The sequence below is a fragment of the Balaenoptera ricei genome, chromosome 10 (assembly GCF_028023285.1).
Source record: "Balaenoptera ricei isolate mBalRic1 chromosome 10, mBalRic1.hap2, whole genome shotgun sequence".
Lineage (NCBI taxonomy): Eukaryota > Metazoa > Chordata > Mammalia > Artiodactyla > Balaenopteridae > Balaenoptera > Balaenoptera ricei.
Window position 1 is genome coordinate 25,887,076 of NC_082648.1, and position 6,908 is coordinate 25,893,983.

The 6,908-nt window shown below is 46.1% G+C and overlaps 1 pseudogene; it reads right to left on the reverse strand.

The window, feature by feature from the left end:
- Positions 1–3,810: 3,810 nt before the first annotated feature.
- Positions 3,811–4,988, reverse strand: LOC132372467 (post-GPI attachment to proteins factor 4-like; annotated as a pseudogene).
- Positions 4,989–6,908: the final 1,920 nt, after the last annotated feature.

Below are 6,908 nucleotides of genomic sequence, written 5' to 3' on the forward strand. Positions count from 1 at the left end.
ACCTCACGACAGCCGGCCTGTGTCCATGTGCTTCCCACAGGTCCTGACACCAAGCCACAGCCTCTGAAGTCCACTCTGCTGCTGCCTGGTGGCCAGCCTGTCCTCTGCCTTCTGGTTCTGGCTGGGAAGATGGCTCCATGCGGGCTTCCACTTACTGCTCTGCACAAGGAGAAGTTGACGATGTTCAACAATTTGGTGCTTTTGGGCCAGAATCCAGGCCAAGGATAGAGGTGTGACTCAGACCCAGGACTGAAGGTTAGGAGTATTGCTGGGTAGACCTGGGAATTGCATCCTGATCTCTGGCCTATAGCTGATTATGAGTTTTCTGAGATAAAGTTGGAACCAACCAAAACTCAAACTACTTTGCATTCCAGCATTTGTAGGAAGTAGATCACGAAGTCTCTGCTGTTTGCTACTGTGCATTACATCCATCAGCTGATGGGCAAACCCTAATTATTCTGAATACATTTGCATCTGGACTCACACTCATAGCTTTGTGCTGACCTTGCTCCCATTGGTTCCCTTATTAGTGGTCACTCTGCTGAGCTCCTGCAGAGACCACTGCTTGTTAGTTGAGAACAGCAATGTTCGCTGTGAGGTGCAAAAGTGGAAAACAAAACCACTATGTTAACCTCATTAATATGTATAAATTCTCTCCTCAATACATGGAGCAAGAATCATTGCATTCCTAAATTTTTCCAAATCAAGTTAAATTTGCATGCATTTTTTTTTTTTAGATATTCATTTTTATTTATTTATTTATTTTTTTTTTTTGGCTGTGTTGGGTCTTCGTTTCTGTGCGAGGGCTTTCTCCAGTTGCGGCAAGCGGGGGCCACTCTTCATCGCGGTGCGCGGGCCTCTCACCATCGCAGCCTCTCTTGTTGCAGAGCACAGGCTCCAGACGCGCAGGCTCAGTAGTTGTGGCTCACGGGCCTAGTTGCTCCGCAGCATGTGGGATCTTCCCAGACCAGGGCTCGAACCGGTGTCCCCTGCATCGGCAGGCAGATTCTCAACCACTGCACCACCAGGAAAGCCCTGCATGCATTTTTATCGAAGATATTTAATATCTTAATTTACAAGAAGGTTGAGAGATATATTCAATCCAGAGAAATGAAGAAGGGCCTCTGGTCTTTTTTTTTTTTTCTCAGTGAAAGAGGTACATTTATTTGAACCGATAAGTCTATGCAAATACACTCAGTCACAATAGGGAGCTTCTTAGGCCTGACAATAACTTAAATTCTGAAAAGTATGCAGGACCATTAGAGACCTTCACCCTCATGGTAAACTATGTCCGTTGATATTGGAATGGGACTTTAGTTCTCCCCTAGCCCCCTGCTCAGAATTAAATGAGAGACTTCAGCTTTGGTGTAAAGCTGTCAGCTGTCCTAATCCAGAACAACATACACAATTTGGACTCTAGGAATGAGGGACAAAAGGGAGGGTGATCTAGAAAGTGGGTAGGGACAAAAGTGGGTAGGATTTCTGCTTCTTCAGAAAATGTCCAAGGATGGCAGACTCTAGTTAAGATCAATGGGGGAAGATGTCTTAGTGTGTAAGTAGAGAAATATGACAAGGCAAAGCTGACCTTAGCCATCGAGAATGAAGGAGTCAGGGGAAGCAATGTCTGTGTGCAGTAGACAACTGAATTAGAAAGAGCAGAAATGGAAACCAGCAATGATTCTGATCTAGGGCTTGACTAGCTTAAATGTTCTGTCATTGGACACAAACTTTTCACGAAGAGATCCAATCATTAATGCAACAAACTCAAATGAATTCTAGGTTGAGAGTGGTTCTCTTCTCAAACATGGGGCTGAACCAGTTACTGGGAGAGGAGGGATGGAGGGGTGGAATCCAAGCATCTCAATAAGTCATCTAGTAGCTCTGGCCACTTTGGGCATTCCTGGGGGATACATAACAGCTCACTATAACAACACAACACATACTGAAACCTGTTTGTTCCCCAAGACCAACACCACAGCGAGTTTTTACCATCTTAACTTACAGAGACATTATTTAGCCCAGGTTAAAGTCGGATTTCACAAAAGAGAATTTGATTACATAGATATTTATAAAATGAATGTGGTTAAGAAAAAAGTACAGGTGCTGGAAGTCAAAAGTCTACCACATTCCAGTCCTTTCTGATGCTGTTCAGCTGTGTGAAACTGAGGAAATTCTCTAACATCTCTGGGCCTGTTTGTTCATCTGTAAAGTGTGATGATGAACCCCTGTTACTCCCTCAGTGTTTTCAAGCAGATCCCAAGATGGTAGCTCACTGTGGAAACTTAAAAGCAAACGTAAGATGTGGCACTGAAACAAAGTGGACAGCTGCTTGAACTCTAATATAATCATCCATCCCCACAAAGGGACATGTTGGCCACTGGCCAATAAGTATGGTCAAGTGACATTTACTTGTAACTTTTGAGAAGAGTAATTTTCAGATGCTAGTCTTGGAATAAGCTCAAGAGGAGTCTCAGATCATTTCCAGTTTGAATGAACAATTCTTATTTTGGGTTTGGCTGGAGGTGGGGCTAGATGAAACTGAGCTGCATATCCTTCTGAAGTCACAAGGAAAAGCCAGCCTTTATTCTAGCAGTGTTTGGTCTGGAACAGTTGCTCCATAGGTGTCAGCCCTATGCCCCATATCATACTTTAAATAATATCACTAATACTTTATCCAAAATACACTTGAGTTGTATATGCTTATTATAGGAGAGAAAAGAACTAATATTCACCAAGTGCCCGCTATGAGATAAGCACTTGCTAGTGTTTTCCATACATTCTGTCATTTAATCCTCAAGGCAATTTAAAAGGTAGATATCACTGTCCCCATTTTACAGGCAACAAACCTGAGACTCAGAGTGCTTATGACTTGCCCAAGTTCACACCACTAGGACATGACAGAGATCTAAAATAAAAATTCAGGTCTTCTGACTTCAGTCCATGCTTTTTTCTCCTATAATATCATGCTGCATAGAAGAAAAAGAAATGAAGGTGAATGATTAGCCAGCAAAGTTAGGGAAAAGGTTATGCTATTAGTAAAGAGCTCACCCATTCTATATTATTCTGCAATGTCCAACTTTCAAGGAATCAGATTATGATAGAAATCTTCAATATTAAATCACTACTAAACATAAGCAATCCGTCCTTGATGATCCAGAAGGTGCTTTCAGATCTTGCTCTGCCTTATAGTTCTCATGAACAAAATTGATTATCAGTGCACTACAAATGTGTGGAAAAGAAAATGCCAGGTAACACCTGCAAGATGCTGGGCACTGTGTGGCTTTTTTCCACTTTTATTACTCCAGGTCAAGGAAACAAATAGAAGCTATCAACATGGTCCTGCCTCTTGGGACATATATTCTAAACATACATCCATTCTTATTCCCAATGAGAAAGAAATCATTGCAAAAGAATCTCACCTTTCACCAAATTCTACCCTTAAAATCCTAAACCAGTCATATCACTGTGCACAATATTTTTGGCAGTCACAAACTCTATTGCAAAGCCAATCAATAAACAATTGGAGAATTTAAGTGGTATTTAAATGCCCCTCGTTGGGTGGGTCAGACTGCATGAGGCAGTGTGGCTATGTGGAGGGCCAGAGGTCTGGACTCATGGTGAACAGCTTGCTCCTGCCAGAGAGTTACCAAAGCCAAGGTTCTTGACTTGCATGTTCTTCAGTCATCCCAGTACCTATATCCCTAGCAACCTTAAAGCAATGAAATATCTGCAAGCAACCATGTCCAAATAAAGAGCTCAATAGTTGTATCTCCAAGAAGTGGCCAATTCAGAAAGGCATTTCTTGGCAAGCTAGAGCAACCTGGGGTGAAAGTTGTACCAAAGGCTTGAGAAGATCCTGATGTGTCTCACGAGATTGGGCTCCACCACATAGGCCTGCTCCCCCTTGGTCCTCAACAGTGAGTACAGTGCCATGTTCTTGCCGAAGTCCTTGTGGCAGTACACCTGGGACAGGTAGGTGAGGGTCTGGTGGGCCACCCGGGCAGGGAAAGCTATTGCCGGGGTGCAAAACTGCGACGCAGGGACCACGCTGTACAGGGAAGGACGCAGCTGCCGCAGCTCCAGGAAATAGTGCCGGCCCACCAGCTCCACCTGACCCATGCTGTACAGGAAGAAGAAGAGCATGACGGGTTACCTAAACCCCGGCCGGCTGGCAAACTGCATATACATCCAGGTTAGTAAGGGCCCCAGCAACATGCCAACACCAACCCGCTTCAGGATCCACATGGGCTCTGGGTGAGGTAGTGCTGGAGCCTCGCAGGGTGATAGAGCTTTAGATAAAGTGCATATCTGTGGTGCGGCTCGGAGAAGTGAGCCCAAAGAAGGTGCTCCAAGGCTGGGAAGATCTGCTATTCTGAAACGGGGTCATCTTCCACCATCAGGACGTAGTCTGGGTTGTAGGTCTGCAGGGAGGATTCCAGACAATAGACGTAGTCCTGCTTCTTTTTCTCAAACGAATTGGTCATCCTCAGTGCCCTCACAGCTGTTGGCCACAGAGACATACTTGGACAGCAGCTTGGCATCTAAATGGCTCACGCTCCATTCCACGTTGCACAGGCAAAGTTGGTGCCCCTCGCACTGGGGGCCTCATTGTTGAAGGAGCTGATGAAACTGGGACATGACCTGCAGGACATAGTGGAAGCCAGGTTGCCTGTCCACTGTGATGATGGTGATGACCAGCCAGGGGCGGGGAGTGGCCTGCCAGACGATGGGCACCGAGCCATTGACAGAGGGCAGCGGAGGGCAGCTTCACCCTCCCTCAAGCTTTGCTGCAGGAACTCTTGGTTCATTCTGTTCAGATGCCAGTGCCGCAGGTAGAAGTAAAAGTTCAGAAGCCAGTGACAGGCCAGGGTGGCCAGCAGACCAAAGGTCACCACCGTTAAGATGAAGAGCTGGACAGCAGTGCTGCCCCAGGAGAGCCGCCTCAGCCTCCGGAGGAGCATGGCAGCTGGAGAGGTTGAAGTACTCATGAGGTCAACTTCTGGTCAGGTCTGGTCCCAAGAACAAACCATCCTGGACCGCAGGCCAGAATCAGTGCAAGTCAAACCTGGACTCGCACACGCCCAGCTCGCACCTTTCTGTCGGCCTCCCGGTGCCACAGAAGCAGGCGAGGGCTAGGGAAGTGCCCTCGCTGCGACATTCAGTCATCCCTGCACGGATGCTGGCCCTGGCTGCGCGGGGGACACCCTTCTGGGGTCCTGGCAGTCCTCCGGCAGGAAGCGGCCAGCGCCACGAGTGAGGCCGCAGAGAAGCCTCTGGTCTTGAGCCCATTATGATCGCCACCCAGAGGGTCACCTGATATTCACAGTCCTGCTATTCTGTGACCATGTGGCTTGGCCACTGGGCCTACTGAGACTTTCAAGGTGGCAGGACTGTGGGTTCATGCCCCAGGCATCCATGGACCACGCTGTTCAAATCCTGCACCTCCTGAGAATGGGCCAGATAGGTCCACACCGGTCAAAACCTAGGATTAGAAAAAAGGGAAAAATAACTGGTTTGCCCCTTCTGCTTCACCTTCTTGAGCCTAAGCTTTAAAAAGGCTCCAAACCCTGCCCCCAAATAAGGGGACTTCGTTCCTCTAGACCAACAGCCTGCTCACCCTCTTGAGTGGGGAAGGAGAAAACTTTCTCTCTCATTGTTTAGTAAACGTCTCCATCATGTTATCCTGCCACAGGGAATTTCTTATGTCATCCTGCCACATGGCTGTATATGTAGACTCTGAGCTTAAGGCTTATGATTTTTAAACCCTAAAAAAATAGATTTTTCAGGGTAAGATCTGGTTCACTGTTTAACCGAAGTTACGTTGAAAGAAATTATTTTATTATTATTTTCTTAAGTCACTCAGATAGCTCATTTTAAGTTTATGGTTACTTAACATTCGGAAGAAGCAAGGAGTACTGTGTGAACATGAATATAAATTACATGCCAAAGTTTAGTTTGCCAAAGAAAAAATGGCAATGGTAGGCAAAATTCGCATAGTTCTATGCATTTTAAATCAGAAAGTATCCAATGGGCTGTGGACTTGGATGTGGCATTTCAGGGTTAAGGTTACAATTAATTGATTACTGTTACAAAACTAACTTGGGGAACCAAGATCCCACTGGTAGCCCTTCACATCACCTTAGTGCAGGCCTCCTTAACCTTAATCCCTCTTTAGGGCACTGAGTCCAGGATGCATATTCCTTCTTGTCTTGTGACATAAAGAGACCCAGTTTTGAGGCTCAGCCCTCTAGAATGCAGTGGTGTGGACGATGCCCCCATGAATTTCAGACAGTCTGGCTCAGCTGTGATGGGCTTAACTGGGGAGGACCCTTCCCTTGGTTTGTAGCTGCTATTGGAGCTAGAACCATTGCTTGTCAAATCATGACTGGATGACCTTGTCCAGCTTTTAAGAGAAAAGATCTGACATTTCCCAACCCCTGCAGCCTTTGCTTCTGTTGTTCATGACACGAAGCCTCCACTCTGGCCAGACCGGAGCCCAGTTCTCTGATTCCTGCTCCAGTGGTCTTTCCCTCAGAGCCATCACAGCGGCTGCTGCTGAGACTAAATTTAATGTCACCCTCAGTTAACCTGACAGGATCCAGCTCTCCCAAACCCCTCCTAGACTGAGAGAAAAGAAGAAGCTTAAGGCAGGAAACTGAAAATGGCCTTTATGTTCCTGGCTTTTCCTGCAGGTAAATCTCTCAGAAAATTGCTGTTTTATTGTTTCCAGGCATTTGGCTCATATTATACCAACACAAGCCTGGAAGGCTCTGTCAGCCCATCTATCAGCTTTTACAGGGTGAGGACTTCTGGATAACATGAAAACCACTCAACAAATTGGAAATGTTAATGACATGGTCCAAGTAAACACCAAATCTTGGACATTTCCTTCCTGTACCTTCCTCCAG